This window comes from Mauremys mutica, chromosome 3 (assembly GCF_020497125.1).
Source record: "Mauremys mutica isolate MM-2020 ecotype Southern chromosome 3, ASM2049712v1, whole genome shotgun sequence".
Classification (NCBI taxonomy): Eukaryota; Metazoa; Chordata; order Testudines; family Geoemydidae; genus Mauremys; species Mauremys mutica.
The window spans coordinates 188351284-188375580 of record NC_059074.1 but is presented as its reverse complement, the minus strand read 5'-3'; the positions used below and the strand labels follow the sequence as shown (position 1 = coordinate 188375580).

At 44.1% G+C, this 24297-nt stretch overlaps 1 long non-coding RNA gene across 1 annotated transcript in view; it reads left to right on the top strand.

Annotated features, from left to right (window-relative positions):
* The window catches only part of LOC123367449, a 39169-nt gene extending 17910 nt beyond the window's left edge, over nt 1–21259 (top strand). Inside the window, exon 3 of the long non-coding RNA XR_006578472.1 lies at nt 20919–21259. This is a non-coding gene — a long non-coding RNA (uncharacterized LOC123367449). The remainder of the gene's footprint in view (nt 1–20918) is intronic.
* Nucleotides 21260–24297: the final 3038 nt, after the last annotated feature.

Here is a 24297-nt window from a genome sequence, read left to right as displayed (position 1 = left end):
ATTCAGTCTGTGTATTAAGAACTATGAGCTTCCTGTAACATCTATTAGGGTGAGAACCAGCTTAAGTCAAATCTGCTTAGTCTGTAGAATTTAGACTGCAAATTTATTTTTATTTCTTATGTGATCAACTTTGATCTCAATGTCTGCTTATAATCACTTAAAAACTTTCTGTCGTTAATAAATGTTTTATATTTTACCTAAAGCAGTGTGGTTTTGGTTGAAGTGCTTGGGGAATCTGAGCTCAGGTTAACAAGAGCTGTTGCACGTCCACTACCCTTTGCTGAAGTGGCAAACGAATTAATGAGCTTGCACTGTCTAAGGGAGTCTTGAGCACTGTAAGACGGTATATTTCTGGGGTGCAAAGCTGGGGGCTGGGTGCCTCTCTCTATACCAGTGGTGGGCAACCTGGCCCTTCAGGGTAAAGCGCTGGCGGGCTGCCAGAAAGTTTGTTCACATTTGCACGGCTGCCCGCAGCTCCCAGTGGCTGCGGTTTGGCGTTCCCGGCCAATGGGAGCTGTGGGCGGCCATGCAAATGTAAACACACTGTCTGGCACCCCACCAGTGGATTACCCTGGCAGACAGCAGGTTGCTCACCATTGCTCTATACAGTTCAGGAGTGGCTTGGAGAGCCTTCATGCAATTTAGCTGGGTGTGGGTCTCCATATGCTGATGGCTGAGTGATTACAGCATACGGAGAGGTTTTCTGTTCTCACTGGCATAGCACTGTGAGAGACAGTCCAGGCTAGAGAGTTAAGGGGGCACAGCAGTCCCACAGTTCCAGGTTGTATCCCAGGGATCTTGTCACATCCAGGACCTGCTGTGGCTACAGACCACAGGAAGTCCCACCTCAAAGGGTCTGACAGGCAGCAGCCTCAGGTCTCCTGACTGGCTCCCCACCATATAAAAACCAAAAGGGGAATTCCAGGAAATGACAAGGCAAGTGGGGATTTCCTGTAGCTGTCATGACCATTCCTGCTCCCTGCACTTGCACTCCTGCCTTCGATCTTGCCTCTATTTGATCCACAGGCGCCGACTCAATGGGTGCTCCAGGGTTGGGCAAAAAATGGTGGGTGCTGAGCACTCACCGGCAGCCCCCCTATCAGCTTCCCCAGAACTCGGCAGGAAGAGGAGGGGCGGGGGTGGAGCGGGGACAGGAAGAGGTGAGGTGGGGGAAGGAAGAAGCAGGGTGTGGGTGGAGTCTTGGGGGAAGGGGTGGAGTGGGGACAGGGCCTTGGGTGGGGACAGGGGTCGAGCGTCCCCTGGCACATTAGACAGTCAGCGCCATTGATTTGGACCTCGCCTTCTGACTTAGGCCTTGAAACCTGACTTGGACTCTGATCTTTGGTATCGACCCCAGACTGGAACTTGACTTTGTTACCCTCAGCCTCAGGTTTGACCCTGCTCTAGCCCTTGGTCCTAACTGCCCTTGTCAGGATCCTTACAGCCAGGGACTGATTCTCCAATGCCTTGCAGTCAGTGCAGTTGTTTCCACCTGTGACAAGTGAATGCAAAGCAGGTGTAAAATGCTAGTATTCTGATCAGATAAAATGTTACACTCACTTTGCACAGGCGGACATAGCTACACAAAATGCAAAGTAGTGGGGAATCTCGCCATGGCAAGGCAGTGTATAACAACTAGATGAAACATCTAATCCTCCTCAAAAACCACAATGGACTTCCTGGCTCATCTTTCTTTATTCAAGGACAAAATAACCTCAATTCTTCTTTTTCTCTTTTTGTACTATTTGAAAAGACATTACGGCTGTATCGTAGGCTGCAAAGTCTGTACACCCATTAGTAATCCTAATGAGACTGGTTTAGAGCACTCCCAAAACATAATATGTGGAGTCTCTTCTCACCATTATTTGTAATAATCCATATAATGCCAGGTGTTATAGGTGGATGGGAGCAGAGAAAGGCAGAAAATCTAGGGCAACATTCCATATTGGCAAACCTTTAACGTTTTCTGGAAATTCAACTGATACAGAGTAGGAATGGATTCTGCTTAATCAAACTATGGAGCCACATAAAAAGGCTGCAGTTGAGCTCCTTTGTTTTGTTTTTTCTTTTTTTTTTAAATTTTACTAGACGGACTCCCATAATATTAAACATGTACATTTTCACAGAAATTCCCTCCATTTGCAATATCCGCATATTATGTTTAAATATCTCCCACAGGAAGATACAATCATGTATTAGGCCTTGTGTTTATTTATTGCAAAACTCAAGAATAGCTAGAAGTCCATTATGGAAATGTTTCAGTAAATTAAATTAATTTGTAATTAATTTTCACTGGTATTTATGAGAGAAAACTTTAATCAGAATAATTTAGACTCTGAAAATTACAATATTAACTAATAATTAAATAATAATGTATTAATTTCAATGGTTTTAATTATCTTTTGATTAAATTACCTGTTAGTCAATTCCACACAGCTTTTGATATTAATTAGCTAACTTAAGCATGATCTACAAAACTAATCTCCTGAGGATAATCCATATTGTCTAAACAGGTCAACAAGAACTACTTCAAAATGTCAATTTGGCTGTAATGTTTTGAAAATTGATTTTTAAGATACTGGTTTTTAAAAATTCCAGTGCAAGTCCTTAGGGAAATGGCATTGGGATATGCAGGCCTTAATTCTGAGGTTTATCGCTCTTCTCATTCCCCTTCTGTCTCTACTCAGCGCTACCCTCTTCTGATAGCAGAGTTAGTGTGAATCTATTCATCATTCAACTAGCAATGGCAGAGAAAAATGAAGTTACAATATACATTAGTCCTCTGCTTCATCTCCACAGTATGCCAACCCCAAGCATTTAAAAATCATGAGTCAGACCTCCCAACAAAATCATAAAATTGGCCCCCAAATCATGAGATTTTTTAAAACTCATAAATTCCGAGTCTCTGCCTTCAGATTTGTGAGCCTTTAGGGTCTGTGTTTTCTAGATTTTCTCCACAAGAGCAAGAAACTTACTTTTAATTGTAAATAAAAGAAAAAATACCAAATATCATGATTCAATGAAATCAAGAAATTGTAATGAAAGTTGTCTCCAGAATATCTCAAGTAACCAACAAACCTGGATACTGAATACCTGGAAGGAGCCTGATTTTCAGAGGGTAGCTGCTCAACACTTTCTGAAAATCTTTAGTTGGCTCTGAGGTTGGGGGCTGAAAATCATGAGTCACTTTTGAAAATGCTGGGCATTATATTTTGCTGGTAACCCTAACTTTATGTCCCCAGTTAGAATTTTGACAGATTAGTTCAGAGTAAGGCTTTTCTAGATATAGAAAGCAGGATATAGAAATATTTTCAAGTTTAAAAATGAGCATTTCTCAATAGGCACAGCATATGTCCAAAGGAAAACACAAGTGGAGAGCCAAATATTGCAAACCTTACTACTTTTGTGACTCCAATGGAACTACTCAAGGATGAGTCAAGTGTGTGAGGGCCAGATTTTCAAAGGCATTTAGGCAACTAATGAAATTTTCAAAATCACCTAACCCTAAGTGTTGCATGATCAGCTCCATACTACTATATGTCATAATGGATATAAACTGTTATGCATGATATTTTAGAAGGAAAACATTAAAAAACATAAAAACCCCTGACCTCTTAAACAGAAACCATGCCTGGTGCTGGGGTCAGATTGGCAGTTACAGAGTTAAATTAGCTAATTCTACAACAAAGGAAACAATATTAGCATTGCTATCAGTGTAAATGACATTGGTAGCAAGACAATTATCTTCTGAATTATTTTATTCCAATTATATTTTGATATAATTCAAGGTCCAGTGATTTTTTTAATGTTTGCCATCCTGTAGTTTAATACCGTAAAAGCAATCAGTCATTTGCTTGTCAGACACCAAGTGGTTAGAATAGTCTTTCCATCTATGTGAAAAATATACAATCCATATTTGCCTTTAAGACTGTTAGATGACTATTGTAAGTGATTTGTAATTATTTTTAAATTGTTGAACATACGTTAATACTATACTTGCAGCTATATAGTTATTTAAATGCCCATTTTATAAGCAATTTTTATTGACACAAATTATTCATTCATCTCTTGATTTTCAAAAAGGGGATTGGAAAAAAGAGAAAATATGATAATATGCACTTCTTACAGATGTATTGTTTACTTATATTTGCTTCACACAGAAGAAATAGTCATTTAAATAAAAAACCTCAAAATATGAGAAGTTATAAAAGCTCAGGGACCCAATCCTATTTCTACTGAAGTCAAACACAAAATTGTCATTGAATTCAGCAGGGTCTGGTTTGGGACCTAGACTAAATGCTTCAAAACAGGATTTCCAGAAGTATTTGTCAAAAATAAAGACTAGTGGAGACTGCTTACCCCATCCTATTTCTTAAAGAGACAGCTCCTCTGATGAACATAGGGATTCTCTAGATGCATATTGCACCAGTTTAACTAAAGGAATGATTTTTAAACCAATTCAGTTTAAACCAGTGCAAGAAGTGGACACTTATTTTGGTTTATCTTAAGGAAGAGGTTTAAGCTAAATCAAAATAAGTGTCCACACAGGGGTCTGCAGTGGTTTAACTAAACTGGTGCAACTTTGAGTGTAAATAGGTCTGGTTTTACTGTGAAGTACTCAGTAACATCATGGGCTGGCAGAATTGCAGACCATGGCCCAATTACTACAGAAGTCCCAATAAGCAGCAATTGTTACTCTTGTGCAGAATATCAGTAGAACTAAAGATTCATGCTATCAGATCCTATGCCAGGTTCAGGGCCTGTAGCTTTAAAACAAACATATTCACTACTGGGTATAAAATATATCATCCTGTAGTCTAGAAATTATTTCAGCAACAGGAAACTACTACAGGTCCTTCACAGTGAGGTCCAAAACAATATTCAAATCCAGAACTATGCATATATCCCAAACACATATATTTCGTATGTTACAAAAAGGTTAAGGATGAATAGTTTAACACTCAAAAGTCAGAGATGAAGAATGGCTTTGTGCATATGGCCTATGATACAGCCTTTAATCACCATGATCACCATTATGCTTCTCAAATAATACAAAATAACATCAGACACTCTAAATGCTCGCATTCACATGTGCAGCATCTTTAGACATTGCTTCTCAGTGTGTAATTTTCACATGGATGGGTTTTGAGTGTCTGGCATAGACGATACGACACTTGTACTTGAAGGTGTATGAAATTATATCCCATTATCTGAATGGGGTTCATCTAGTTAAAGATTAGTGTGGGCATAAGTGCAAGGGAGCATGTGATCTCTTGTGATAGCACCTTTAAATATCTCCATACTTCTTACATGCACCCCCTCAACACCTACTACTGCTATCATCATATATAATATTAATATGATATACCTCAGTAATGCCTAGAGGCCCCAACTGAACTGGGGACCCCATAGTGTGAGGTGCTGTGCAAACATATAGCAAGAGATAATCCCTGTCTTGAAGAGCTTACAATCAAAACAAGACTACAAAGAAGAGCCAATGAGAGACTCCACCTGGTAGGCCCAGAAGCAGTCACAGCAGGGACTGCTGCAATGGGAGGGAGGAGATAAAATGTGGCTCAGCCAAGGCCATTCCTCCCCCACCGTAATCCATTGGACCTAGAACTGTGCAAGGGAGACTCCTTCCTCCCCGACTATAGTGTGGGGGCACTAGGACCCAGTTGGTGCCTCCCACCCCACCAACCTCATGGGCTGCCGAGAGAGGCCAGCCAGAGACTCCCGCTGGTAGGAGAAGGAACAGCCAAAGCAGAGAGGGACCTCTGGAAACTCCAGTCAATACTATAGAAAGTTCTCGGACTTGCTCTGCCTTGAGCTGATTGGCTGTTTGCTCCAACCCTCCCCCTCCCTTCTCACAGTCTTTTCACCTCAGCATCACACCATGCCTGCCCCCTTTACCTTCTCCTCCCTTGCCCTGCCTCCCTCACCTCCCTTCTAGCTAAACCCACCCACCTCCCCTGCTCCCCCCAAAAAACAAACACGGAACTAACATAATCTTTGCCACCATCACCCTGCTTGTATATTAGATCCCCCATCCTGTGTCTTTCTGATCTATTTAGACAAGACTGTCTCATTGTTTCCTTGTACTCCCTCATCTGTCTGTATCCAGCTGTTATCTTATACGCAGATTGTAAGCACTTTGGGGGCAGGAGCTGCTAGGCACCACTGCTATACAATTTTTTTAAAATAAAAGATAGGCAGGGGACTGAAGGGAACCAGAGGCACAGAGAAGTGACTTGCCCAAGCAGGCTAGTGGTCAAGTCAGAAATGGAACTCAGGTCCCTTGCTTTCCACTCAGTGCCTTGTCCATTAGGTCACAAAAGGCACTTCCACTCCCTAGGGACTCCCACAGAGGTGAAACTAGAAGTTGAAAAAAATATATAAGCCAAAAAAGTTAGGAAAATCCTTGAAAAGTGAATGCCTGGTACACTTCTGATCCTTGTTTCTTCAAAACCAGAGTTGTAAGGGAACCTGAATTTCTGTCACACAGTAAATTTTGCATTTTAAAAAAAAATCATTCTAAATTGAAACAAAGTTGCAAATGCAAATTCTCCATGGAATGCAAATGTTCAAAACATTCCATTTTGGAAAAAAACAAAACAGATTTTTTTGAAAAATTTCAGCTATCAGCAGCACCCCTGCCTAGGAGGCAGCCCACAATGTTTCGATCCGATCAAATCAGCATTATTCAATGAAAACCCATTATGTTGGGAAATTTTTGACCAGTTCCAGTCAAAATCTTTGAAGTTTCCAGGGGATAATATTGGGCATTTAAAATTTCAGGTACTGTGATTTGGATTTGTTGAAGTTTAGGGATGTGTTGGAATTTGGCCTTGAACTGAGAGCTAATCTCAACCTTAACTAGAGAGGGTACAGAGCCCATCCTGGATGTGTGTGTGTCCACACACATAGACGCGCACACACACACACACACACACACACACGTAATGGTCAAAATACTTATAAACGCCTTTACAATTAATTATCAAAGTACTAGTGTAGCTCAAGAATATCAGAAATATTGCAGTAATATTTATATATTTGCAAAGGCAACATGGTAAAAACTTTAGTGGCCAACTCTATGCATACAAATATTTTCCTTATATGCACATGTACATACATGCACATCTCTTTCAAGGATGCTGCATTGGTTTTATCTTTCTTTAGGCAAATATATCTGAGGGGCCTAAGGAAATTGATAGTGGTCATTCCTTTGAGCAAATTATTAGGCCAAATTCTGTCCCCGTTTACACCGGTGCAGCTCCTAGTACTGGAAGTATTCAGTGTCCAATTAATAAATGTATTATTAATATAATGACTCCCGTGATAGTCGTCTTAGTATACCAATCCTTGACAGAGTAGATCTAAAGTGGTATCATACACATTGTACCACACACATTCATTTAGACAGGCAGCTTTTGCAACCATAACTAATGTGCACAAATGACAAAATTTACATAAACAAAACTCATTTGTCCATGGAAACTGAGCACAAATCAATTGTGAGTAGGCTTTGGAAATGCAAATTCTATCTCACAGGTAAAAACTGATTTCTATACTAAACTGCTGAGCTCCACACAAATGGAGGCTGAAATGAGACTGCTTTGAAAATTTGGCCCTAATCACCCTGCGGTGTCAACAATTGTTTAGAAGTAAGTGCTCAAAGTGCTACACGGTGTTTTATTCACAAACTCCAACTCGTTTTACTGGGAAGATCACAAAGCACTTTGCAAATCTACCCCTTGAAGACTCTTCATTATGTGTATTCACCTGTAGACTCCTTTGGATCTACTGCAAACATTAAGACCTTGAGTCTGTAGCCCTTCCACATGAAAAATAACAAGCTCCATGCTTCTGTGTAATTATTTGTAGCACTGTTCCTTGATGGATGGAATGACATACCTGTTGTGGTGTGTGGCATTATGATGTTATCTGTTGGCTGGACTATTGTGCATATAAGCACTATTACTGGGAGCTGCACTGGTTGCTCAGAACTGACCCTCTGATACTGCAGAACTTCACTGTGTTAGCTGCATCAGGGTCTTCTAGTCCTTCAATCCATGTTAAGGAGATGAATCAGCCCAGAATGGTTGAAGGGATTAGCTGGTGGAGATGGCATAATTTAGATCAGCTCCTATAACTGATGGCGTTTGCTCACCTATATTCGCTCAGAGTCATGTCTCAGGGGTACTGCTTCATGAGCAAGGTCTTCTAGATAACCAGCTAGCAGCAGTGGCCAAAAATACTTTTTCCATCTCTACTTATAATAGATTATTGCAACATGCTCTATTTCAGGCTACACGAAAAAAACACTCTAAAATTGCAGAAGGCCCCAATTCAGGGAAACACATAAGAACCTGGTGAGTTTTCCTGAATTAGTATGGACTTAAGTGCATGCTAAATAGAGCTGTTTTCCTTAATCAGAGTCCTAGTGCAGTATGTGGCTGCCAGCTTTCTTAGCAATACTTCACACTGGGAATACTTTGCAGCGGTACTTCATAGTCTGCACTGGCTTTTGACTGGTTACCAGGTAGATGTTCTTGACCTATGCAGTCCAGCTACCTCAGACATTGGCTCTCTTCTCATGTCATCATATGGCAATTAATATCAACTGATGCATGAACTCCTAGTTTAAATGACAAGGGGCTGATAGCAGGACATTTCTAATGAAGGGTTTTTAATGCTCATATTTTCTTTCCCATTGGGTATGACAAAGCCCAAGGTTATTGACTTTCAGGGCCATTTGCAAGGCTTATCTGTTATATGAGGTGTTTGAGGAAGGGGCGGCTTGGTGGGATTGAGCAAAGGTTATCATCATCTAATAGGCATTTGGTGGCCTATATTAAGTGAGGTTGGTGGTCAAAGTCCAGCTCCTAATAAGCAGGTATGCACACATCACAAAAGACATCACCATATCTGGCACTCTTTTTACTAGCTCTAACCATAGAGAGGGCAATGTCTGAATGGACATAGAGAATGAACAATTTTGTGACCCCTGACTGTGGTCCTTCTGCTCAGGGCTGAGGCACATTAGCAATCCAGCACAGGGAATCTTGGACTCCAGTCTCCAGGATTGTCAATTTGGCACGTCTCGAGAGTCCTACCTTCCTATGAAAATTTGCTTAAAATATCTTGACATATACATGCAGAGTGATTAAGGCTGTACACACATCAGAAGATGCTGATGACATCATACACCACTCAAGCTTCATTCTCACATTTATATTGATATATGTCTATAGCCCTGCAGTCATTACCTGCGTAGTATCCCCTGTCTTTCTTTGTCTATATGTTTAGAAACTATTTACATATACTCATTAACATACTGCGCTACTCATATGCATATATTTGATCCTAACACTGAATTCAGATATAACCTTATGCAAGATTCTAAGGAGTATATTGAGATAATGAAGTCACCCAAAAGGTCATTCACTTAAGCAATAAGCACCCTCAGAATTATGATCAGTTAAACTATCAACTCGAGGTAACAATTATCCTCTTTTTTCTTTTGTGCCCTTCTTTTTTCCTTAAAGAGCTGGCAGACAACCACAAGGTGACTGTGGCTGGCCCTGGCATGCATATGCATTAGGGCATAAGGATCCTCTTCCCTTTAGGTGCCCCACGCAGTTCCAAAATACATTCATGCCACCTGCACTTAGTTCTGGAGAACAGGCTATGCACATTCAGAGGAGCAGCAGGCTGCTCTCAGAAGCACATTCCGTTTCACGCACTTCCACCTTGTACCCAAGTCTAGCCACAGCCCTCATAGCATAATTTGGCCTGTATGGGACAAGCCAGTGACTGAATAAGCAGTAACAATACAGGCCACCACCTAGGAGTCTTGAGGCTGGAAGTAGAACTGTGTGCTGCTCGTGTTTTTATATTCTCTGTCTTTGCCTATTGAGAGACCACTAACATTTGTCTGGATTGATGTAATGATCTGTGAATTTGTTCAGGAGCAAAAACATTAGTATTTCTCCTGGCTGGTAGTTAAGCTTTTGAATTTTCAGAGGGCAAAATTCTTACCTTGAAGTTGTCCTTCCAGAAGTAGGGCAATATCACACCAAGCTGAAAACAGACTCCTTTCTCCCCTACATAGCTGAGCTAGCCAGTCCAGGAGTTCTTCCATCATCTAGGAAGCGCCCTGGTGCTGTATGTACACAAAAACATCGCTATTTTGCTACTGTAAAGTTTGCATTGCCTCTTTAATCTCTGTATAAAACAAGAAGCATTTGTCTTCTTACAGAGCGAAAGAGTGGCATCTTGCATAGCTAGTTGGGAGGTTGATGTGACAAATGTATAAAAAGCATAATATTTTCCCTTAACAAAATTCAATATATCATCTGTACTATTGCTGATCAAGCACAAGAGGAAACTGAAGGAAAATTTAATTGGAATTTTTTTAATATTAAAACTTCATTGAAACTTTGCAATTATTTCAAAATGCATATATAATAGTTAGTAAACATTGTTTGATTTGGATGGCTGCTAAGAAACAAGTATTTTTAACCCAGCTCATGATAGAAGTTAGTGAAATCTTCCCAGTTGTGTCTCACAGAGTTTCTGTTCTATTTTAAGTACTTAGATACATGCACTAGTATACAGTTGGTCTAGAGCAGTGTTGGGCAACCTGGGGCCCGTCAGGGTAATCCACTGGCGGGCCGCGAGACACTGTTCACATTGACCATCCGCAAGCACGGCCGCCTGCAGCTCCCAGTAGCTGCAGTTTGCCATTCCCAACCAATAGGAGATGCGGGAAGCAGCAACCAGCATGTCCCTGTGGCCCATGCCACTTCCTGTAGCTCCCATTGGCCGGGAACAGCGAACTGCAACCACTGGGAGCTGCAGGTGACCGTGCCTATGGACAGTCAATGTAAACACTGTCTCGCGGCCCGCCAGTGGATCACCCTGAGGGGCTGCAGTTTGCCCATCACTGGTCTAGAGACTATAGTGAAGTTAGGAGACTTGTTTTCCTCTTTGGGCCTTGGGCACTACCATTACTTGGGAGGATACTGGTAGTATATTCATTGTCAAAGGAGAAAGGCATAAGAAGTGACTGAGGAGGATGGATATCTGTGGTAGAATTAGCAGCCCAGCAGAAAGGTTAAGAGATTGCTTTAATTGTATCACTATAAACACTCTACAGCAAACAGCTCCAGACACAGACACGTGAATTAGATCTTTGTTGATGTAACCTTCAACGTTGTCCCCCCAGCTTTGTAGCTATACAAACCAGAAAGATTCTAGAAATATTTCATCATCAGAACCAGTAAAAATGCCTGTTAACAAATTAAATATTTTGTCCAAAGAGGTGTAGTATTGGCCTGCCATTTATTGGGTTAAAAGTCTAGGCAATGCACGTCCTTTGTTTACATACAAATGCATTATCGATTTATGGTAGCTCATTCATTTGCTTGAAAAAGTCTGGATCTAAAATTGATCCTCAGTTTTAAGCCATGCATACTGTGAACCTGACAGACTGGAATGTACTTAAAAGGGTGTGCCTTGCACAAAGGCAAAAAAGAAAAATGCAAAGCTCCGCATTGCAGAAAACTGAGGAGATATTTAACAATGTAAATTAAACATAAAAATCTGTATGTGTCAATTAGATTTTTACCAGTTTTCAAAGTAGGACTCCTATGGAATGTGTCATGTTTCAGCAACTCTGTAGACTTTTTGTCATGCCACCACATTTTTCCATCTGGAGACAAATTATTCATCTTTATTTTGAGACAAGTGAATCTAAACCTGGAGTCCTATGTGTGTTACAACTTCATGTGTTTAAATTCCTACTAACATGAATGTTTTTAAAAAAAAATTAAGAAAAGGTTCTTAAATTTAACAGATGAAGTCAAGGAGGCTAAAGAAACCTATATATTTAAATATTCAAAACAATAATTTAGTGCCCAATTCTCTTTCTGGGTACTCCAGAAAAGCCACAGCCAGCTAGGGAATAGCGGAAAATAACTATTGCCCTGTGTTCCTTGATCACTGTAAATCTCCAATGTTCACCTCCTATAGACATAGCACAAGGAGCCAAGAAGTGGTCATCAGGGTGGATCTTTCAGAGTCACGGCACATGCTCCTTGTGTTTTAGTACCTGCTTCATAACCACTTGGCACCTTCCTCTACCTGGATTACCTACGTTTCTACGAAGAGTAATGTGCACAGGCTATTATGCCGGAATTTTGCAGGCACTCATTGATCAGTGAATTGGGAGTATATTTATACCTGGTTTAAATTCTTTGAGAATTGGTTTGGGCCTTTATGTCATGTCTATGGCCTAAATTAAGCAACAACAACAAAAACAAACATGCGTCTGACGAAGTGGGTATTCACCCACGAAAGCTTATGCTCCAATACTGTCTATAGGTGCCACAGGACTCTTTGTCACTTTTTAATAAAAACAAAAGTATGTCTTCCACAAGCCAGGACAAGAAAGCATACTACTAATATCGACCCAGATGTTCATTTTGATGCATTAAGCTCTACATGGACAGTAGCTAAACAGGTTTTATGGACGTCCACCTGACTGCAAAAAAGGATAATACTGCACCTTTTTCCCCCTCAAACTATGTAACCAAGCCCAGGCTGAAATTCCATCATTAACTACTTCCTTTGTTCTTATTACAAGTGTTGCTAGATATTTGACTTTTAAAATGTATTATAGACATTTCTATCTGCACGTCTCACTCTGCTAGTACTTTACATCATTAAAAGCTGATTATAAATGAAATATAACATACCCACCCCTCTTTTGCTTACTTAAAAATCCTCGGTCCCTAATGCTATTCCTAAAGGTCATCAGAAAGCTTGATCAATTACATAAACTGGTATAGCTGCACTGTGCAATTAAACTCCCCAAGTCCCCAGTCCTGCATGGAAAGCTCTGAGCTTGCATGGTGCCTCAGTTAAGTCAATGGAACATTGCACAGATGCAAAGGTCCTACGTGCAGATCTGGGAGTGGGATCCTGAGTCATGGGCCCACCACCAGTGAGAATGCATCAGGAACCAACAACAACACCAGGCTGATACTCCAGCCAAGTGTCAGAGGGAGAGAGCTGGTCTCTCAGATAATGGAATGATAGACTAATTTGTGTTTTATAGAGAAGAACCAACAGCTAGGACTGTAACAAAAACAGTAAAGATGGATCTCATGCTGCAGTTATGTAAGAGACTATATAACTGACATTATTGTACGTAGTGTAGCTGCAGCCATGCTTGTCCCAGGATATTAGAGAGACAAGGTGGGTAAGGTAGTATCTTTTATTGAACCAACTTCTGTTTGTGAGAGTGAGACAGAGAGATAAGCTTTCGAGCCACACAGAGCTCTTCTTCAGGTCTGGGAAACGTACTCTCAGCATCACAGCAAAATGCAAGTAGTTAGCACATACTGTAAGGGACCATTCAAGGTAGAGTGTTAATATCTTGTTAAATCTCAGGGTGTGCCGAGTATGAACTGGACATTTCCAGAAGTTTGAGCAGTCTCAGTTAGAGTTGGATACTGGAGCACTTAAAGAAAGTGATGTATCTAATTGCTGAAGCAATCTGCTGCTTGAATACTTACTAAGCTTTAAAAGTAGCAAACAATTAGCCCGGACAGAACAAGTGGTATATGCTCATAACAGCTCAAACTTCCTTTCTATCCAAGCTGAACTTAAGCCAGTTTGCTCTCATCCACTTCTGCCAGACACTGGGCGAGCACAAATGCTGCACAGTCTTGGGTCGACCAAGAAATAGGTATGTGAGTGTCATCATGATCACACTGTAGGCCAAAATGGCTCAGCTGTCTCCTCTGCCATGATGGATGACAAAAATACACCATTATTACACTTTGGGGTCTCTCATAGGGAAAGAAACTACCCCAGTCAAAAGCTTTCTGGTCCATTCCTGCAAGAATTCTCAAGTGAATTAACAAAACCAGTATGGACATTTAACCAGTCTCCATATAGAGAGCAACCACCGCCAGAGATGAAAATGCTGTCTCTGTGCTAAATCTATGCCTCTGAGATAAAATGGCAAATGTGATATAGAAATGTTGTAAAACTTGGACCCAATGGGAACCAATAAGGATAAAGCCTCATCCTCAACTCTGAGTTTCAGACTAGTTTACATTAGATTTATATAGATAAATTATTTAAAAGGTCGTGTGGCAGTTTTTTGTCATGCAACATCCACTGGCTTTGAACACACATTCCCATTGATCTTAGTGAGAGTCACACGATCAATGTGTTTCACAACTTTCAGAATAATTAGGCCCGGATTTTCAAAGGAACCTGAGGGTATGAGAACTAACATGTAGGAAAGCTTTTGGGTCATATTGTAGACTTGGTTTGACTTTGGATCATATTACAGACTTCAGTGGCTCATTAGGGATGACATAACATACTAAGTGGTGTCTGTGAACTTCTCTTCACTGCAACAGTTAGCTCAAGTTAATACATTCAAGTCACTCCACTTGAGCTAACCTGTGAAACACTGGAGCTATGCAGAGTGATTTGAGTTGCAGCACAAAGTGAACAGATTAGCAACTGATGAGTTAACTACACTACATCTACACTGCATTATTAGCTCTAGCACAGGGATTGGCAATCTTTCAGAAGTAGTGTGCCGAATCTTCATTTATTCACTCTAATTTAAGGTTTCGCATGCCAATAATACATTTTAACTTTTTTAGAAGGTCTCTTTCTATAAGTCTACAATATATAACTAAACTATTGTTGTATGTAAAGTAAATAAGATTTTAAAAATGTTTAAGAAGCTTCATTTAAAATTAAATTAAAATGCAAAACCCCTGGGACCAGTGGCTGGGACCCAGGCAGTGTGAGTGCCACTGAAAATCTGCTCACATGCTGCCTTCGGCACCCATGTCATAGGTTGCCTACCCCTGCTCTAGCAAATCAGAAACTTAGGGTACGTCCATACTACCCGCCCGGGTCGGCGGGTAGCGATCGACTTCTCGGAGTTTGATATATCGCGTCTCATCTAGACGCGAAATATCGAACTCCGAACGCGCTCCTGTCGACTCCGGAACTCCACCACCGCGAACAGCGGTGGCGGAGTCGACGGGGGAGCTGCGGACTTCGATCCCGTGCCGTCAGGACGGGTAAGTAGTTCGAACTAAGGTAGTTCGAGTTCAGCTGAACTTGTGTACCTTAGTTCGAACACCCCCCTTAGTGTAGACCAGGCCTTAGGCACATCAATTCTATCATCTGCAGCCATAGTTGTTTGTGTCCACAAAATTACAACTGCAAGCATTAGTGCAAAATGATAGACTCTTTGAAAATGGCACAAAGTGTATTCATTAAACTAAGGCACTTTTACACAGCTTTGGCTGTATAAAGGGCCGCTCTATCCACTTTAAGGCTTTTCTACACTACCAGAGCAGAGAAAAGGGGGTCTTAATGTAAATGCGAATTAAGGTATGTGTCTGTGCTTTTTTTTCTTTAAGTTACTCAAAAGACAGAGACCTTTGTATACTCAGGGTAAAATTCTGGCCCCATTGAAGTCAATGGTAAAAAACTCATTGACTTTAATGGGGCCAGAATTTCACCACAAACTTCAGCCTAGAACAATTTCTCAAACTGGGGCCGCTGCTTGTGTAGGGAAAGCCCCTGATGGGCCGGGCCAGTTTGTTTACCTGCCCCGTCTGCAGGTCCGGCCGATCGCGGCTCCCTCTGGCTGCGGTTCGCTGCTCCAGGCCAATGGGAGCTGCTGGAAGCGACGGCCAGTATGTCCCTCAGCCCACGCCACTTCCCACAGCTCCCATTGGCCTGGAGCGGCAAACCGCGCCCAGTGAGAGCCGCAATTGGCCGGACCTGCAGGTGGGGTTGGTAAACAAACTGGCCCGGCCCGCTAGGGGCTTTCCCTACACAAGCAGCAGCCCCATTTTGAGAAACACTGGCCTAGAAAGAATATGTATGTCTGAATTATAAAGTGCTCTAAATTGATTTTTTTTAAATGGGAAATTGACACCATGCTAACTTCCATAAAGAACCATTACTAGGCACTATTTTATAACATACTGCCAGTTTCACTTTACTTCCAATTTTCACATATCAAACAATTTTTATAAAGAAAGCCCAAGAGACAACCACTTCAGATTGTTCTAGAGGTTCCTTTCCTTTAGGGGTTGAGAAATTGGTGTGCATATAGAAAGGGGCCCAATATACTTAGGGCCAAAGCACTGAAACAAGTGATGCACTTCATCTGGTGTTTTGTATGGGTCTTTGTTTTGTTTTTGTTTTTTAATAAGAGGGAAAATAGCGTGTATGGAAATAAAAGTGCTTCTTAACAATACGTTTCTGAAAAGCATTGAACAAGACATTAATAACAAAGTGAAATGATAAGCAGAATGGAAGTCTGTGAAAAATTCTATATTTGTATTATACAGGCATTGTTTTCATTCTTGGCACCTTATTTTTCATGTACATAAAGAGAACGCGAGCTACAGCAGGGTGAGACAAAGATCAATGCTGAATGTATTACTTGGCACTGGTCAGACTGAGTTTAATAAGAAAAGAATTGATCCATTAAGCTAAACCTAATTCTTGGCCGAAAATGGCTGAAATCTCTTCTTTATATTGCTAGCTTCATAAAGACCTATAATATCTGGAAGAAACAACTCAGAGCTGAGTTTAATAAGATTAAATGTATTGCAAATATACTTAACAAGAATCTATCTAGTTGTTAATGATTGCTATTAATATCAAACAACTTTTGTATAGAATTTTTTATTAGAGTAGTTGTAAAATATAGCCATGTGAAATGCAATATAAAAAGGGGTTTAGGTAATTTGTAACATCTACAATTGCAGAACCAAAATTTTAACCTACAAGATATAGTAATTTATTTTATAAATCTAGTTTTTCACACAAGTGCAATTCAATTTGTAAAGTATTTAAGTACCAGTCATTAAAACTGTATCGCAAAGTGCAGAAGGACAGAATCTACTGTATATGATTGTGTTATTATATGTGAATATACTGAAATTGTTTTTTCTTTCAGCAAGCTTTGAGATCGGTTGTTTAAAAAAACACATTGCATTTTAACTTTAATATTTCTATGAACTTCTCCAGAGAGAGTTTTGACATGACATAGTAACTAAAAACAAGTACTGGTACTTTATGTCCCTTTGTGTACTATAGGATATCATTACATGAATTTGCTTCTGTAACTGCTTCCGGGGCAATAATTTCCTGTTCCAGGTCAACAGATGACTACATCACCTTTGTCTCCTAGGTTGAAGAGCCCTCTATTATCAAACTTCTGTTCCCCATTGTGGCCAAATGCACCCCCATAGTCACACCCTATGCACAACTGTAATAATCTTTGTACAAAATATGCTTGTGAGGTATTATTTGAAAACTAATAATTCACTGGTCAATAATATCATGATGAAAAAAACGGTTACTCACCTTTTTGTAACTGTTGTTCTTCGAGATGTGTTGCTCATATCTATTCCAGTTAGGTGTGTGCGCGTGCCGCAGGCACGGAAGTCGGAAAACTTTTCCTTAGCAGCTACCCGTCAGGCCAGCTGTGGAGCCCCCTGGAGTGGCGCCAATATGGTGCTCTATATAAAACCCCGCTGGCCCAATCCCCCTTCAGTTCCTTCTTGCCAGCTACTCTGACAGAGGGGAAGGTGGGGGAAAATGGAATAGATATGAGCAACACATCTCGATGAACAACAGTTATAAAAAGGTGAGTAACCGTTTTTTCTTTGAGTGCTTGCTCATATTAGTTCCAGTTAGGTGACTCCCAAGCCTTACCTCGGAGGTGAGGTCAGAGTCAAGGTAGTGCGGACTGAAGAATAGCCCTGCCGAAGGCCGCATCATTGCGGAATTGCTGGACTATGGAGTAGTACGATGTGAAGGTATGCTCTGAGGCCCATGTGGCAGCCCTGCAGATGTCCTGAAGGGGCACATTTGCCAGAAAGGCCATAGACGATGCCTGAGCCCTTGTGGAGTGAGCCGTAACATGAAGATCCATGAAGATATCCACTGGGCTGAGACCGGAGCACCCTTCATCCGTTCTGCAATGGTGACGAACAGCTGGGTTGTCCTACAGAATGACCTTGTGTGGTCTATATAGAAGGCAAGGACTCTTCTAACATCCAGTGAATGAAGACGCTGCTCCTGAAGGTTGGCATGTGGTTTTGGGTAGAAAACTGGCAGGAAAATGTCCTGGCTTACATGGAAATGGTGGAAGGCTGGGTGAGGCCTCAGCTGAACTTTCTCCTTGTGGAAATGGTATAAGGTGGCTCACATGTGAGAGCTCGTAGCTTGGAAACCTGGTATGCCAAAGTAATGGCCACTAGGAAGGCTACCTTCCAGGAAAGGTAGAGGAGTGAACAGGAAGCCAGTGGCGCGAAGGAGGACCCAACAGACAGGAAAGAACCAAGTTCAGGTCCCAAGCCGGCACAGGAGGTTTTGTCAGGGGTGGATCTTTTCCAAACCTTTCAGGAAGCGCCGCACGACCGGGTGTGCGAACACTGAGCATCCCACCGCTCCTGGATGGAATGCTGAAATGGCCGCGAGGTGAACCTTAAGGGAACTGAAGGCAAGATGTTGGTCTTTCAAGTGCATTAAGTAGTCCAGGATGCAGGGTATTGGAGCTTGGAGCGCGGATACCTGCCACTCGGCGCACCAGGTGGAAAATCTTTTCCATTTAGCTTCGTAAGTGAGTCTGGTATAGGGTTTATGGCTTTCTAGGAGTACACGCCGTACCAAGTCTGAGCAGGCATGCTCAGTCTGGTTTAACCATGGATCCTCCAGGCCGTAAGATGGAGCAACTGAAGGAGACAGTCCGTGGTTCTGCGGTAGGAGGTAGGAGACGACCGTGGTTCTGAGAGATGATGTCGGGACTGAGAGGAAGATGTCGGGGCGCCTGTATCGATAGATCCAACAGGGTGGGATACCAGCACTGGCGGGCCCAGGCAGGGGCCATCAGTATGACATACACCTTGTCCCTGTAGACCTTGAGAAGTACTTTGTGGATCAGCAGGAATGGCGGAAAAGCGTAGAGTAGCTGGCCCGACCACGAGATCAGGAAAGCATCCGCGATCAAGCCCGGACTGTGACCCCTGAAGGAGCAGAACACTGGGCACTTCCTGTTGGTAAGCAAAGCGAACAGGTCGATACGGGGAAACCCCCAGGTGTGGAAGATCAAGTAGATGACGTCCGGGTGAATCAACCATTCATGCATGAGGAAGCGTCTGCTCAAGCTGTCCGCCAGCATGTTCTGAACACCCGGCAGGTATGAAGCTTGGAGAGTGATGGAGTGGGCTAAACAGAATTCCCACAGAAGAAGGGCTTCGTGGCAGAGCAGTGATGACCGGGATCCGCCTTGTTTGTTCAGATAAAACATGGCCGTGGTGTTGTCTGTCAGAACTTCTACACAACGGTCTCGTAGGTGGGGGAGGAATGCTTGGCATGCAAGGCAGATCACCCTGAGTTCCTTGATATTGATATGGAGAGTTAGCTAGTTCTCCTGCCACAGACCCTGCGTTGTCAGGTCTTTGGGATGAGCCCCCCATCCCAACGTGGATGCATCCGTGACCAGGGTCAGGGTGGGTTGGGGAGGATGAAACGGGACCCCAGCACCTACTGTTTGAGGGTCCAGCCACCAATGCAGGGAGTTGAGCATGGGGCTCGGGACCATAAGCACTATATCTAGGTTGTCACAGTCCGGTCGATATACAGATGCCAACCACATCTGTAGGGGTCTGAGACGTAGTCTGGCATGTTGCACTACATAGGCGCAGGACGTCATGTGACCCAGCAGCTTGAGACACTGCCTCACTATGGTGGTGGGGAACCTGCAGAGGTTGGTGATTATGTTTGTTAGAGCTAGACGCCGGGCCTCTGGGAGGAAAACCCAAGCTTGGGTAGCATCTAAGATTGCTCCGATAAACTCTATCATCTGTGTCAGTGAGAGTATGGACTTGCTGGTGGTCAGCATGATGCCCAAGCGATTGAATGTGTCCATGACCAACCGCACCTCAGACTGGAGTTGGTGGCGAGATCGACCCCGAATAAGGCAGTCATCAAGGTACGGGAACATATGAACATGATGACAGTGAAGAAAAGTTGCCACGACTGCCATGCACTTCGTGAAGACGTGAGAGGCTGTGCACAAGCCAAACGGGAGGGCTGTGAACTGGTAGTGCATCTTCTGCACCACGAACCAGAGAAAACATCTGTGGGATGGGGGGATTGAGATGTGAAAGTTGGCGTCTTTCATATCAAGGGCGGCATACCAGTCTCTCAGGTCCAGGGAGGGGATGATCGTGGCCAAGGAGGCCATGCGGAACTTCAGGTTGATGATGTGCTTGTTGAGCTCCCTGAGGTCCAGAATGGGCCTTAAGCCTCCTTTTGCCTTGGGAACACGGAAGTAGCGTGAGTAGAAACCCCTGCCCCTGAGCTCTTGAGGCACATCCTCCACTGCCCCTAGGGCGAGGAGTGTGTACCTCCTGGATGAGAAGTTGCTCGTGAGAGGGGTCCCTGAAGAGGGATGGGGAAGGAGGGTGGGAGAGGGGGGTAGACCGGAAGTGGATAGACTATCCCGCCTCTATTGTGCGAAGGACCCAACTGTCAGATGTAATAAGGGACCAGGCACGGTAGAAATGGGATAGACAATTCAGGAAGGGATAGCTGGCTGGGTTTTGCACTGGTAGTCTGTCCTCGAGTGCACCTTCAAAATGGGCGCTTAGGGCTGGGGAGGGGGGAGGGAGCTTGGATTGGCCATGGCTCTGTGGTTACCTGCTTCTCCTATGAGAGAATTCCTGCCTAAGTCTGGGTGGGAAGGCATGCTGTTGCGGGAGCTGAGGCTTAAACGGCTTTCTTTGAGTTGCTGGGATATGCATGCCCAAGGATTTTATGGTGTTCCTTGTGTCTTTCAGGGTATGCAGGCAAGAGTCAGTTTGCTCAGCAAACAGGCCCTGGCCGTCAAACGGAAGATCCTGAATGGTGTGTTGCACTTCAGGTGGGAGGCTGGATGACTGGAGCCATGAGTTCCGATGCATGGCAATGCCAGAGGCCAGAGTGCGAGCTGCCACATCTACGGCATCAAGGGAGCCCTGCAGGGAGGTTCGGGCTACCAGATTGCTATCCTCAGCGATGACCCCCAGTTCCATGCGGGACTCAGATGGGAGGAGTTCCTGGAACTTAAGGATCGCGGACCATGAATTATAACTGTATCTGCTGAGAATCGCAAGTGGGCTCATGATTCGAAGTGAGAGGCCCCCCGTAGAATAAATGTTTCTGCCAAATAGGTCCATGTGTTTCGCCTCCTTTGATTTTGGGGTGCGCCCCTGTTGGCCCTGTCTCTCCTTTTCATTAACCACATCCACCACAAGAGAACATGAGGCAGGGTGAGTGAAGAGATATTCGTATCCCTTGGTGGGGACAAAATACTTTCTCTCCACCCCCTTGGCTGTAGGGAGGATGGAGGATGGGGTTTGCCAAAGTGCTTTGGCATTAGATTCAATGGTCTTGTTCATTGGGAGGGCCACCCTGTAAGGACCGTCTCGACCCAAGATGTCTACCACTTGGAGGTTCATGTTTAGAGCTACGTGCCTGAGTAGCTCTTGTAAGACCCTAAAGTCCATGGGAGGTGGGCCAGCTGCAGACGTGCCAGTTACGGCCTCGTCAGGGGAAGAGGAGGACGACGCCACCGGGAGAGCTGGGTCTGATGTGGCCCCTTGATCCGTCATGACCGGGTCTTCCTGGGTGCGTGAGGTAGCCTCTACCACAGGAGGAGCTGACTCCAAGGGTTGGGGCTGGTCTGCAGGCGGGCGGCTGAGGGTTGCCTTGGCGGGTTGGTCACCTGAGCGTGACAACAGGTGGGCAGCGGGAGGGGCACCTTGGACCTGGTGGTATGCTCAAGGGGTCAAAAATTGCCACTGAGGTTGCCAGTGTGGCGCTGAGGGATCCTGTCCCAGGCTTCCCGGGCCTGACTGAGGGATGTCCGAGGCCCCTGGTGGTGCAACGATGATGAGCAGTGCTGTGCCGCGCAGGGGATCAGTGCGCAGATCGGTGCCGGTTCAAACAGTGCCATGGGGTCGCCGAATGCGATCTGGACCTAGAGCGGGACCATGTCCTAGCAGTCGACGACAACTTCAAGAATGAACGGCTCCGAAGGTCGGGGCTGTGAGACCAGCGCTGTGAGTCGGACTGGTGCACGGTGAAGTGCCGGGACTCCAAACGGCACCGGGATTCAGAGTGGCGTGGGGAAGCTGGTCTGGGAACGAGCGGCCCAAACATTTCTGGTTTACCCCTCGACAGTACCAAGAGTCATGCCGAGGGCGGCGCCGGGATAGGGGACACCGGTGCAGTCATCTCAATAAGCCCTCTAGCAGCCTCGAAGGTGTCTGGGGTGGAGGGCAACATAGCTTCCTCCATTTGAAGAGGCCCTTGTTGTGCGGGACTAGTATGAGCAGATGGAGGTCTCGCGGTTTTGTCAGGCTTTGGGGCCTGGTCAGAGCTGTGCTCGGTCGGGGCCGTGGTGACTGCCTCGGGCCTTTTGGAATGTCCTTCCATAGCTTGCTTCTTACGAGCGACCGGGGAGTGGGAACGGTGCCGAGGTAGATGTCTTTGGGGCCCGGGAGATTGTCGGTCCCAAGGAGGGCGAGAGTCCTTTTGCGGTGCTGTGGGTGGCACTGCTGGGGGAGCACTGCATACCGAGGCGCTCGGGCCCGCATCTTGAAAGGGACACAGTGCAGACTCCATGAGGAGTTGCTTGAGGTGGATTTCCCTCTCTTTCCTCGTGCGGGGCTTGAATGCTTTGCAGATTTTGCACTTGTCCGCCTGATGAGTCTCCCCCAGACACCTAAGGCAGGAGTTGTGGGGGTTGCCCATATGCATGGGCTTGCCGCAAGAACTGCAGGGTTTGAAGCCCTGGGACGGCATGCCCCAAAGCCCCGTAGGGCAGTCGTTGAAGGGGAAGCCCCCCCAACCACTATACTACACTTAACACTAAGATAAATACTAATGATTAACTAACAAAGGGAACTATTTACAATGATAAGAGAATGCTAGGGAGTAGCAAGAGACCACTGTTCCAACAACTGCCACGGGTGGTAAGAAGGAACTCAAGGGAGGTCGGGCTGGCAGAGTCTTATATAGATCGCCATATCGGTGCCACTCCAGGGGGCTCCACAGCTGGCCTGACGGGTAGGTGCTAGAGAAAAGTTTTCCAACTTCCGTGCACGCGGCGTGTGCACACACCTAACTGGAATTGATATGAGCAAGCACTTGAAGAAGAATGTATGTAGCAACATTATATGTAAAATTATGAACATAAGCTGACATCATGACTAAAGGGTGTTTACCAGACAAGTTTGGGGAGTGGGTAAACCTGTTTCTCAAAGACAAAGCATAACTGATGTCTCTAGCCAGCTGTCATCAAAGTTGATGGGCAATCCCCAACCAAATGGCCATTCCTTTGGCAAAGAAAGGAGGCAGGAACAAAACAGATTTGAAGCTTAGCAAACAACAGCATGGAACGTCTTTCACCACCAGATTCCTGTCTCCGTCCTTGCAGTGGGAATGATGTTTATCTAGGGGTAAACCTCAGGAAAATGTATTTTGAAGGGTGATTGAACTATAAAAGTGAGGGGTAAAAACACTCCAAGTTATCACTCCCTAATCATCTCTTCCTCTTTCACCTAAGATGACAAAAGAAATCATCATTGGACTTTTCTTACATCCTGACATGAAATTTGGTCAGCCCTGTTGCTGGGAACATATGGTCAGAATCTTATATTGAACCAAGTCTAGTTTGTTAAATTGTAGCACTAGAAAGTGTTTTATCTTTTTCAACCATTTCTGAGTTGAATGCCTTCATAGAATCTCAGGGTTAGAAGGGACCTCAGGAGGTCATCTAGTCCACCCCCCTGCTCAAAGCAGGGAAGCGGCGCAGGCCAAGGGATATGCTGACCGCGGCTTCCCACCGCCCCCATTGGCCCGGAACAGCGAACCGCGGCCAGTGGGAGCTGCAACTGGCCGAACCTGCGGAGGCGGCAGGTAAACAAACTGGTCTAGCCCACCAAGGTACTTACCCTGGCAAGCCACGTGCCACAGGTTGCCGACCCCTGGCTTACACAATGTACTGTCTATTGTCCATAAACTGGGGGAGGATAGATGACACAATCAGGCATAAATTTCCTAAGGCAGGAAAAATAAATATTGAAGAAAACTAGTATCACACTGGAATTGTCATTAAGAAATTAGAACATCTGAAGGCTAACATAACTCCAGGGATAGACAGAATTAAATCAG